General features: G+C 48.6%; 1 protein-coding gene across 3 annotated transcripts in view; it reads right to left on the bottom strand.

Moving 5' to 3' along the window:
- Slc23a2 (solute carrier family 23 member 2) overlaps positions 1–12142 on the bottom strand; it is a 108208-nt gene extending 96066 nt beyond the window's left edge. Inside the window, exon 1 of one of the 3 annotated variants that reach the window (XM_063248736.1) lies at positions 12123–12142. The gene's annotated coding sequence lies outside the window, so the exon portion shown is untranslated. Of the gene's footprint in view, positions 1–10789; positions 11434–11871; positions 12003–12122 lie in introns of those variants that run through there. The other 2 variants (XM_063248735.1, XM_003476600.5) reach the window with 2 other exon arrangements.
- Positions 12143–12444: the final 302 nt, after the last annotated feature.

The following is a 12444-nucleotide window of genomic DNA, read 5'->3' as shown; positions in this document are numbered from 1 at the left end:
CTTGCATAGCTGGGAGTAGTGACGGCACATGCCTATAATCCCAGCTCTTGAGAGGCAGAGGCAGGAGGATCACCATGAGGTGGAGACCACCTGGGCTAAATAAATGAACTGAAGGCCAACCTGAACTACATAGTTAGACCCTACCTCAAAAATAAATAAATAAATATGTTAGTACTAAATGTACTGAGACACCATGAGATTAATACAGGTTACCTTTGGCCTCTATAATTACAAGAGCTATTCTAAGTGGTGACCATTAACTTCCAGATATTTATTAGTATGGTGAACTGCTGAAGTGCATATACATTATTTTAGTGAATATATACATTATATATATATTTCAAGAAGCAGAAACACTGATCCTCAAATTCTTTCAAAACTATAGGGATGCCAAATAGCCAGAATGATCTGGAGAGAAAAGAACAGACTTTGACATTTCAGACTTCCAGATTCCAAAACACTGTAAGAAGTTTACTACAAAGCCACCAGTTTATGCCGTCGTGAATACTGTAAGTGGAGATGTGCATCTGTGGCCAGCAAAACCACTCACGCAGGAAAGACTCTTTAACAACCACAGGCAAAAGAATGAAGGTGCTTATTATATATAGCAAATACAAAAATAATTCAAAATGGTTCAAATCCCTAAATGCAAAAACTATTAAGACGACAGAAGGGCCAGGGATATGGCATAGTGGCATAAGGCCCTGCCTGGCAAGTGTGAGGTCCTGAGTTTGATTCCTGGTTAAAAAAAAAAAAGATACTATATAGAACTCTTAGAAGACATGAGTAAATTACTTTTGGGGGGGTTTGGGAGACCAGGGATTGAACTCACTACACACCAGGTAGACACTGTGCCACTGAGCTATATCCCCAGCCGAATAAATGACTTTTAATTGGCAATGGATTCTTACATATGACACCAAAAGCACAAGCTTGTTAGCGAAAGCTTATTGGAGAAAAAGATGAATTCGACTTCACCAAAATCTAAAATGTGGTATACCTCAAAGGCACTATCAGGAAGTGAAAAGACAACATGCACAGTGAGAGAAAACGGCCTCAAATCGTATCTGATAAGTATCTAATGTCCAGGACACATAGGAGCTCTCTCATGGCTCAACAATAAAAGGATATCTCAATTATAAAACAGGTATGCCAGGTATGCCTGGAACCTCCACACATGGGAGGCAGAGGCAGGAGGACTGCAAGTCTGAGACCATCCCGGGCTACAAGCAAGACAAAACACAAATAGGCAAAGCCCTTGAGCAAACGTTTCTACAAGATGATTACAAATGGACCTAGAGGCATGCCAAGACGCTCAAGATCATTAGTTATTACAGACATGCAAAGCAAAAGCAAGAGAAGATACCACTTTATGTGCATAATTAAAAAGAGAACAAAAAGATTGAATAAATGGCCTAGAACTATACTGCTAGGTATACATTCAGAACAACTGAAAATGTATGTTCACCTATAGTTTGTTAAGTGTCCAAACAGGGCTTCTCGCCACAGCTGAAAGGTGGGACACACCAGTATGCACATTGCACTGTCAGCCCACCATCCAGAGACACATGGCTATCACAGGCTAACCAGGAGGAGCTCTGGAGACCTCTGTGAAAGGAGCCAGACTAGAGAGCTGCACATTCTGATTCCATCTCCGTGACAGGTGAGTTGACAGAGACAGCCGACTGGGGCTGGGGCGCAGAGAGGAACACAGAGTTCTGTACAGGTTTGCTTTTGAGGTGGTGAAAACATTCAGAAACTTAGTGGCAGTCACTGTGCAATACTGTGAATGTACTAAATGGCACTGAATTGTACATTTAAAATGTTAAACTTAGCCAGGCATGGTGGCATATACCTGTAACCCCAGCACTCAGGAGGCTGAGGCAGGAGGATCATTGCAAGTTCAAGACCCCCTGGCTATAAAGTGAACCCAAGGCCGGCCTGAATGCATAGTGAGAGACTCTGTCTCAAAAAGAAAAGAAAAAGAAAATATTCACTGAGTAAAATAGGTTACTTTATGTGAAACGTACCACCAAAATCTTAATTATTTCTTGGTATCTCCAAGCAGGGTATCAGTCCCACTTCCAGATATTTTTCTGGTAATTCTGATCTGAATTCTGGCCCATAGCTTCCTGCACTTCTACAGTCATTCCAATCAGCACGTTCAGTGCTCTCCTCCCCGCAAGCTGGGAGTTTCCTGTATGCTTTTCTCAATCCATTTCAAACTGCAAAAAAAAAAAGCAAAAGGACAAAACTTCCTGAGAGATGACACTGTCTAGGTACTCTCATCTCTACCAGCAGGACCAGGGACACATACACAGCCACAGGAGGTCAACTGTAAGATAGCTTAGTTTCTCAGGAGACAGCAGTCCAGTGAAATCAAGAGGCTGACAGACAGACTGCACCGACACTGACAACCACTATCACAGTCACCAGTGAGGCGCTGCACAGCAATCCAGACATTTCCACCCCATCAGATCAGATAGATGTTCAGCCAACTATGCGCAAGCTTAAAGGTGGTAAGTAGCTCAACTTTAGCTCACTTAAGAGTTCCCAACACCAGCTGAACGCTCAATTCCCCTCAAAATTTTTTAAAACTCCAACATGAGGTCAAACTCTTCATCAATCTCACATCACTCTCAGGGATGAAGTCTGGCATCTGTAGTTCCCCAGATGATTCCAATTTGCCATCAAGACTGAGGACCACCAAATCCAAACAACAGCTGGTAAACTGGACATGATGCCCCCCACCTGCATTCCCAGCACTCTGGAGGCTGAGGCTAAGGATTGCTGTGAGTTTAACGCCACCCTGGGCTACCAGCAAGATCTGGGCTTAAAAAACAAACAAAATGGTGATTCTTGGGACTGATGGTATAGCTCAGTGGTAGAGCATCTGCCTAGTATGCCCAAGACCTTAGGCTCGGTTTCCAGCATGCACAGCAAACATAAAGGGAGGCATGGAGGCATGCATTGACAGTCTCAGCACTAAGGAAAAGCTGAGGCAGGAGGATTGCCATGAGCTCAGGGCCAGCCTAAACTACTTACCAAGACCCTGTCGCAAAAAACAAAACACAAACAATGTAATGCTTGGCAATACTGTATTACCCAAAGTGATCTACCAATTCAATGCAATCATTATCAAAATCCCATCTGCCTTTTTGGCAAAAATTGACAAACTGACCCAGAAATTAATACGGAAATAGGACCCAAATGATCCTGAAAAAATAGAACTGGAGGACTCGTTTATCTGAGTTTCAAAACTTTAAATCACAGCTATGGTATTTAAGACTGTAGTATAAAGATAAAATGTATACACTGGCCTAAGGAGAGACAGGTAGATTAATCTGGAATGCAACTGAGCATCCTGAAATAATCCTGAATCAGATTTCAACAAAAGGGTAAGAACAATTACATAGGAAAAAGAAAAGTCTTTGCAACAAGTGGTGCTGAGATAATTATAAAACAGAGAAGCTGGACCTCCACCTCACAATACGAAGTAATTCAAAATGGATTACAGCAATCTAAGAGCTAAAAAGTACAAAACTCTCAGAAGAAAACAGGAGCTAAGTCTTGTAGATGTTGGGCGAAGTTTGGCTTCTTATACATGACACCAAAGGCACAAGCCACAAAGAAGAAATAGACAAATGTGAGTTTATCAAAATTTAAAAATATTTCTGTTTCAAAGGACACCAGAAAGAAACAGAAAAGACAACTCCCAGAATGACAGAAAATATTTATAACCACATGTCACGTAAGAGACTCATAAGCAAAACACTGAGTTCTTCATTCTACTAAGAGCTCTAATGACTCAGCAATAAAAAGATAAAACCAGGTTTAAAATGGGCACAGGATTTGAAGAGATATTTCTCCAAAGACTGTATACAAATGGCCAAAAGCACATGAAAATCAGGTACAGAATATCATCAGTCATTAAGGGACATAAATCAAGCCCCTCTGCACCCTCAGGATGGTAAGAATGAAAAATCAGACAGTAACAAGCGCTGGGAAAACTGGAGACCTCATATTCGCTGATGTACCTACGCTGGAAGATAATTTGGTAGTTCTTCAAAATGCTTTGGTGTTTTACCAAGGAAATTTATTTTCTCCTAGTTCTGGGTTTTTTGTTGTTGTTGTTGTTGTTTTGTAGTCCAGGCTGGCCCTAAACTCATGCAACCCTCCTGCCTCAGCCTCCAGAGTGCTGAGATTACAGGCATGCACTGCCATGGTCTGCTTTAAAATGTTAAGACATAAAATTACCAGATGACTTGATCACACAAACACTTGTCTACAAATGTTCGTGGGAGCATTATTTATACTAGCCAAAATGTGAAAATTATCCAATGTCCACCTACTGAGTAATGCACAAACAAAATGCAGTAGAGTATCAGTGACTCTTACTTCTGCATCCAGAACAGACATACAGGAGAGACTGCCAGGGTGGGAAGAGGCAGAACGAGACCATCAGTGGGCACCAGTTTCTCCTTGGAGTGACAAAAACACCCTGAAATTAGGAACTCCTGGCTTTAAAACTCAATGGATAGTTTGTTTTGTTTTGTTGTCTTAGCATTTTTGCTATGCAGTTCAGGTTGGCCTCGCACTCACTTCGTAGCCCAAGCTTGGAACTCAAAGTGATCCTCCTGCCTCAGACTCCCACTGCTGGAATTATAGGTGTGCGCCACCACATCCAGCTCCTGAAATGTCTTTCTAAAAAAGCGAATTTTATGGTAAATGAGTCATCTCAATGAAGCCTTTTTTTAGTTTATCCTGAATGCCAGAACCACCTCTCCCTACTCTGCTGTTCCCATAGAATCTCATGTGGTTTCTTTCCCACAGGATAGCAGAAATAAACCCTTCCAACTCAAATGCCATACTTCAGAGCCAGGTATTTCATACCCAGATCACAAAATCCGTGTAAGGATCTGGAACTTTTGCAAATAGAAAGAGGACCAAGAGATTGGGGGAGTAATTAAGATGTGTTTTACACTTCTGCCAATTCCCAACATGAATGTGACCACTACGTAAAGCAAGCATGTATTAATAAAAATAAAAATTAGATCAGGTGTGGTGGCACACACCTGTAATTCCAGCACTAGGAGGCTGAGGTAGGAGGATTACCAGGAATTCAAGGCCAGCCTGGGCTACAGAGAGAGACCTTGTGAAGAGAGAGAGAGAGAGAGAGAGAGAAGAAGAAGAAGAAAAAGAAGAGGAGGGGAGGGGAGGGGAGGGGAGGGGAGGAAGGGCAAGAATGATGGGATAAGCATGTTTGAAGCAAGGAAAGTACAAGGAGATTAATGGCAATGTATCTTACTGTAATAAATTTTTAAATATTTATACATTTACTGCATTTTGTGATTACAATGTATATATAAAATCCTGGGGTACAGAAAGTATGAAAAAGAAACAAATGTGATTTTAATTAAAAGTCTAAAAAAATATGCCACTTAAGGCAAAAAAAATCCACAAACCTTTTGTTTTTTGAGATAAGGTCTCTTCTCTCGATGTAGTTCAGGATGGCCTTCAACTCACTCCATAGCACAGCTCGGCCTAGAACTTGAAGCAATCCTCCCGCCTCGGCCTCCTGCGTATAGCCATGTGCCACCATACCCAGCTTTCCATAAATCTTTAACAGTATATTTTTCAAACTGCATTGAGATCAGAGCCAAATATAACATGCCTAGTAGCATCAACTTTGCTCACAGATTAAGAGAGAAAAAAAAAAAGATTAAGGAAGAAAATGTCCATATTAAAACAAGCCCTGGAGTAGCATAAAAATTTCACATTAATTTCAGATAAAACACAAGACTTATAAGTGCTGTCATGCTGGTTACAGTCCTGAACACTGCAGTATTCACAGACCCCACACCACACATCGCTTGAAGATTATGTGAAGTGATGTCTTAAATAATGAAGAGCCACTGAAGAAAAGTATGTGACATGGAGCCGAGTGTCAGCATGGACGGCACCTGTGGACCACACAGTAACTGCAGCAGGAGACCCTGGAAGGGCAGCCTCCCAAGTGAGTGCGCTGTATCAGAGCCGCCTCAGGAGAACAGGGACCCTAGGAAGGCAGATGCTACAGCCCGCCGAGGGCACTGTATCCAGCCGGAGGATTGGCCTTTGCAGACAGCAAAGGACCAGAACCGGGGCAGCAGAAAGGTGATGAGGACAAAGGAGCTGGAAGCTGAAATGCCAGCTAATGCAGAGCACAGCAGGCCAAGGATGCAGCTGCGCTTTCAAGTTCAAGGCAAGGTGGAGCCTGCGCTCGGAGTCACAAAACCAAGATGTCCATGAGGAATGAAGGCCCAGGGAATAAAATAACTTGGGGTTTTTTGTTGTTTTTTGAAACAAGGTCTTGCTAAGGAATCCAAGTTGGCCTTGACCTCAAAATCCTCCACCCCAGCCTTAGAACACAGGGATTACACACAGACTGGGAACACAGGTGTACACCATCCCTCCTAGTTTATTCAAATAAACACGGAGCAGGGTAAGCTGCTGATATCTATATATTTAGTTGAGCAAAGTGAAGCCAGAATTTAATAATAAAATTGTGTTCCTAGGAGTTCTGCAGGAGCAATCACAAGAGAGTCCAAGGTGGCATGCATAAAGGAAAACATTGCACTCAGGAATGAGCCCCAGGCCAAAGAAGACAGGAGCAGGGCATGTGGTCCCTATAGCATCCCATTGCCCTGGGCCCCTGACAATCTCCGGGCTCTCCTCCATCAGCACAGCCCATCACACACATGTACAAGCCCACATCCCTCCACTCATGCTGATTACTCGCTGTGTTCGTCCACTCTTTCACCCTGGCCTTGTGCCCGGCCAAAGGTGCCCTCCACCTGGAATGTCCTGGCTTCCACGAAGGCCTTAAAAGCATCCTTGTGGCTCACTATGACTCGGAGCCAAGCTGGAGCTCACCATTCACCAGGCAGAGTCCAATCCCTCTGCATCACCTGCACTCTGACCTCCTGGGAGCTGCCTAACCCATGTCTCGGCCTCCCTGTGAGTGGGCTTCACTCACACCCATCCGCTGGCTGCCATGATGCAAACTCAGGGACAGCTCGGCAGAGCAGGCACACCCAGCTGACCCCAGTCAGTGGGACTGTGTCTCTGCCAGTGGGACTGTGGAACCCAAGCTTGGCAGACTGGGAAGCAGGGGCTCTCCTAGAGGGCTCACTTAAGACTTCGGACCCGGGGGCTGGGGATTTAGCTCAGCGGCATAGGCGCCTGCCTTGCAAGCAGGCAGTCGTGAGTTCGATCCCTGGTACCGATAAAAACGAAAAAAGACAAAAAAAAAAAAAAAAGACTTCGGACCCAGCAGCAGAGTTTGAGAAGTCACCAAGCTCCAGTTCCTTCACGGAGGAGACAAGGATCAGAAGTCCCTGCCTGTTCACATCGGGACCATCACGACACAATCCCACATGCACAAGCAGCACCCCAGTACCCTGCTGGCCTTTTCACAGGGCTCCCCATCCTGCTCGGAGAGGCTGCTATGGAGCAGTACATCTGTGTAACGAGGAGAGTGACTGACCTGGGAGACCACCCTGCATCAAAGCACCAGAAGGAGCCGAGCGGAGATAGCTTTCCTGGACCACAGAAACCCACTGTCCTCCCGGGAGTGACCCCCACGAAGGGCATTAGAGCCCACTCAGAGCTGCTGCGACAGAATCTAGACAAGGGCCAGAAGGGGCTCCCAGGGAGACTGCCTCCTTGACAAGGAAGAACCTTGTCGCCAGTATCAGGCTGCTATCACCAGCTCCTGCACCCAGAGCCTACTCAGGCACCTTGGCCATGGTCACATTCTGTCCAAGCACTTGTCCATCAGCGTAACTCCTCAGCCCAACCTCAGCGCCCACCCGCTCAGTCAGCTCTGGTGGTGCACACCTGGAGTCCCAATACCTGAGAAGCTGGGGCAGGTCAGTCACAAGATGAAGGTCAACGTAGGCAATTTAGAGAGACCCTGTCTCAGAATAAAAAATAAGAGTGGGGGTGTAACTCAGTGTGAAGCCCTGGGTACAACCCCAAATGGAGGAAAAACCCAGAAAAAGCTAAGTCAGAACTGGTGAAAGAGCTCAGTGGCACAGTCTATGCTTAGCACGCCAGGGCCCTTGTGTCAACCGCCAGAACACACTCAGCAAATAGGTTAAATCTGTCTTCACCCCTCCTTTACTCAAAACAGTCGGCTGGCTTCCACCTCCTCAGCATGAGACCTGTAGGCCTGGTAAGAGACATCCACATGGCCTTTGGGGCAGACCTCAGCCTTGGACCTTTGCAACTGCTGTTTCCTCCACTCCCAAGGCTCCTCCACTGTGTCTACAGGCCTCATACCCTCCCATCTTCAGTCAGACAACTCTGCTGTGAATTGTACCCGCCCCACCCAAAATTCATACCCCCTACAACATGACCTTCTTCCCTTGGTTTTTGGAGGCAGGGCCGTAGTTTAGGCTGCCCTGAACTCATTATGTAGCTCCTCCTCCCTCAGCCTCCCTAGTGCTGTATCATAGGTATGCACCATCACACCTGTCTTATGACTATATTTAAAGACAGAGCCTTGAGAGAGTAATTAAGGTTAAGTAAGATTTTGGGTGGGAAGAGGCCATAATCTGACAGAGTTGGTGACTTCTAGCAGGGCGTGTTATCTACCTCTGTAATCCCAGGGCTCGGAAGGCTGAGGCAGGAGAATTGCTGTGAATTGACACCATTCTGGGCCACATGAGTTTGAGGTCAACCTGAACTACGCAACCAGACTGTCTCCAAAAACCACAAAAGACGACGGACAGACACTAAATAGGTCAGAACCTAGATCCTGGATTGCCCAACTTCCCTCCAGAACTGTAAAAACTAGGGATTGAGGATTTAGCTCAGCAGCATAAATGCCTGCTTGGCAAGTGGGAGGTCATGATTTCAATCCCTGGTACCAAAAAAAAAAAGAACTGTAAAAACTAACTTCTCTTGTTTAAGCCCCTCTGCCCTTGGTAGGGTTGCGGCAGCGTGAGCAGTCTTGAGGAGTTTCAGCTCCCACCCCAACACCTACCATCCCTGGAGCCTGCCCCATTCAGGAGATTTATCTGCCTCCCAACTCAAGTTCCTCCCTCGGGAGCTCCATTTATCTCCATGCAGCCTCTGCCCACCAGCAATACGTTCCTGTTCAAAATAGGCACTGAAAAACGCATTAAATACACTGAAGAAAAGGCAAGAAAGCTGAGGCAGGAGGATGGCTTGAGGCCAGGACTAATGAAGGCAGTCTGGACAACACAGCAAGACCTCATCTCAAAAGATAAATGAGAAAAATAAACTGAAATGTCTATGAAAGGTACAAATCAAGAGCAGACCTCAATTACAGGAGAGTCGACAACCTAAAACCTGTGACCAAATAGGTCAGAAATAGCAAACCCGAAAACAAACGAACAGAGTGCCACTTTGTGCACAAAGGGATCCTTTCAACCCAGAGGCCACAATGCATAGCTTAACCTGGAGCAGAAATGAGAGAATAAAAGAGCAAAAGCAAGCCCACTGGGGCATCGCCCCGGAGCAGAGAACAACTGCAGGAACAGCAGGATGTGAAAATGAATTAATGTGGTTATCAGCTCAGAAAAGCAACTGACTGGCATGTGGACGTTTTTATGGGCAAGGCCTGGAAAGAGGTCAGGGGGGGCTATAATATGTTTACATTTTAAAAGCCTAAGAAGATTAAATAAAATGAAGTTTTTAGAAAGCTTCCCTTTACAGGTACAAAGCACCACATAATTGCAAATTGTTACTGCTGCCTTTTAATTTCCTTAGCTAAAATGAGAAAATTCCTTAAGCTGCCAGTGGTACCAGATATGGGTCCCCCACTGAGCCTGGGCTTCTGTTCAGAGACTGCCAAGTTGCAGTGGGTAACTCAGGGTTCACAATAACCACCTGGCACTAAGTTAATGAGGGATGCACAAGTAAATGGATGGAGACACATGGATGGTGACAGGGATGGCGGCAGGCTGCTTGAGACTGTCCCTGTGACACGCATCTCATTGCTGCAAGGTGAAGCCTACCACATTTTGTTCCACAAATGCAGCATGCAGTGTAGCAAGAAATCTGGCAACTCCTACCAAATTCTAGCCAGGTATTTTCATAAGCATCTTTCAAACATTTCAACAGCTGTTTATTCTCGGCCTAATGGGCCAGTCAGAAAACACAATGCCATGCAACCATTTGAAACTGCAGACACAAAAACTTCCTGAAATACATGTTTTCTCAAAAAAATTAGTCCCTACTCCATGTGAAGAAATCGGTAGAGTGTGGTAGTGCACATCTGTAATTCCAGTCCTCAGGAAGGCTGGAGCAGGAGGATCACAATTTAGGGAAACACTATTTCAAAATTTACAAAATTAAAGGAGCTGAGGGCATACCTCAGTGCCAAAGTCCTGGGTTCAATTCCCAGGATATGCATGGAGAGAAGGAGGGAAAAAGAAGGAAGGAAGCAAGGAAAGGAAGGAGGAGAGAGAAAAGAACAAAACAAAAAAAAAACACCTGCCCTGATATCAAAAGCAGACAGTTGCCACTCGGGCAAAGGCAATAGACTAGATACCTCACCAGAGGAGGTCAGGTGGAATGGGCGGCTGCTAGGCACACCTGCCACCCTTTCAACTAGTAGGTGTGGCGTTCAGATACACGGGTGCCCAAAAGCTATTAAATTTCGGACGAATGAGGAGTGAACAGTCATCCTGCATTCATTAGGGCCGCTGGCAGGTCAGCCATAACTCTGTGCAAAATACTCAATTTCTGAATTGAAAGGAACCTTTGCATAGCTCACCAGATCAGCACACACCTCCGGGGGCCAGGTGGCAGAGTCCTAGGAAGAGGCAGACATAGACAGCAGCTCCACAGCACTCAACACACAAAGCATAAAAAGAAAACGTTCCGCCAGCCCTAGTGCTAGCCTTTCGCCGTGGCGAGGAGGAAGCTAGCGGCGGGAGGTCACATGGCCCCTTCATGACAGCTCAAACCAGACTGTCTTAGGACTCTGGTCGCGTGTCCCCGCGCATCCCCGGTCTCCACTGCGCAAGGAGAACCCAAACGTCAGCGGGGACAGCATCTTCCATCTCCCGTCTCCCAGCCTTGCAAAAATAAAACAGCCACTGCAAAGGCGCCGGCCCCAGAAGCCCCGTGGGGAACTTTCTTCCACCTGCAGTTGCCCTCACTGAGAGCGTTCGCGTGACAGCAGATAATTTCCATCAGTCACACTCAGAACGCCCCAACCTGCGGACAGAGTTCCCACCACCTATCCATCCGGGACAGCCAGGGCCAAGCCGAGGAGAAAGCGCTGCGCCCTTTAAGTAGTCACAATTCCTCTCCTCTGTAAAGGCGGCCACAGTGGGGATCCGGACCCCCCCAAAGGGGTCCAAGCCCGAAAGAAAGGCCTTGAGGTCGCGGAAGCCGCTTCTAAAATTACTCGGCGCAGGCTCTGTGGGAGGGAATAACGCGGGTCTTAGGGCACCCTCGCCGCCGGCGCCCCGAACACGGCCCCCGACTCCGACGCGGCGCGCACCACCCGTGGGGCCGAGAGGGCCGGCGGGCGCGACCCGGGGCGCGCGGACGTGGGGCGGACGCGGCCCCGCTCCGGGGAGCCCTGTCCGCCCGACCCCGTGGCTGGGGCTGGAGCGCGCGGCGGGCGCCGGGCCCGGCTCGAGGCGGCGCTTAGCGGAGCGGCCGAGGCCGCCGCGCATCCCGGGGCCGCGGGGCCGGGCACGGCGGGAGCGCGCAGGCCGCGGCGCGGGCCGGTGACAGCGCGCGGGGCCGTGCCAGGCCGGCCTCGTGGGCGCGGCGGCAGCGCGAGTCCGGCGCGGGGGCGGCAGGTGCGGGGTGGGCGCGGGGCGCGGCGGCCTCGGCTCTCACCTGGCTGCGGCTCGCGGGGCTCCGTCCTGCGCCGCACAGCGGCCCTGCCGTCCCCAAGGCCGCTGCCGCCGCCGCCTCCTGTCCCCGCGACAGCCGCCTGCAAAATGGCGCCGCGGAGGGGCGGGCCTGGGGCGGGGAGCCGCCGAGCCGCCCGCCCCCGCACCGCCCGGCCCACCCCGGCCCCGCCCCGCCGCGCCGCGACCCCCGCCCGCGCGCGGGAGGGGCCGCCCCACCTCACCTGCCGGACCCACCTGGGCCGCGCTCGTCCGCCGCTGCCGCTGCGCCGGGAGCGGGGCTGTCGCGGCTTGATCCCGCCGCGTCCCCACTGACGCCGAGTTTCCTTCCTCGGAGAGAAGGGGTCCTCGGTACGCACGCCGCTGCAGAAGTCACGCTGCTCAGACTCGGGTCCCCTGGGCTTGGGGCATCCCGGGGAAGAAGGATTCGTGCGTTTCCAAAGCGTCCCCCGGGGCTGTCCACGAGCTCGGCGGACTCACTCGCGGCTGGCGCGGGGCAAGCCCAGCCTTGAAGGGCTTCGGTGGAACTCAGAGACGGACCCCACCGAGAGGTGCTGAG

The sequence above is a fragment of the Cavia porcellus genome, unplaced genomic scaffold (genome assembly GCF_034190915.1).
Source record: "Cavia porcellus strain 051 isolate PalLab524CR breed Dunkin Hartley unplaced genomic scaffold, mCavPor4.1 scaffold_5, whole genome shotgun sequence".
Lineage (NCBI taxonomy): Eukaryota > Metazoa > Chordata > Mammalia > Rodentia > Caviidae > Cavia > Cavia porcellus.
This window is presented reverse-complemented; position numbering and strand designations above follow the sequence as displayed.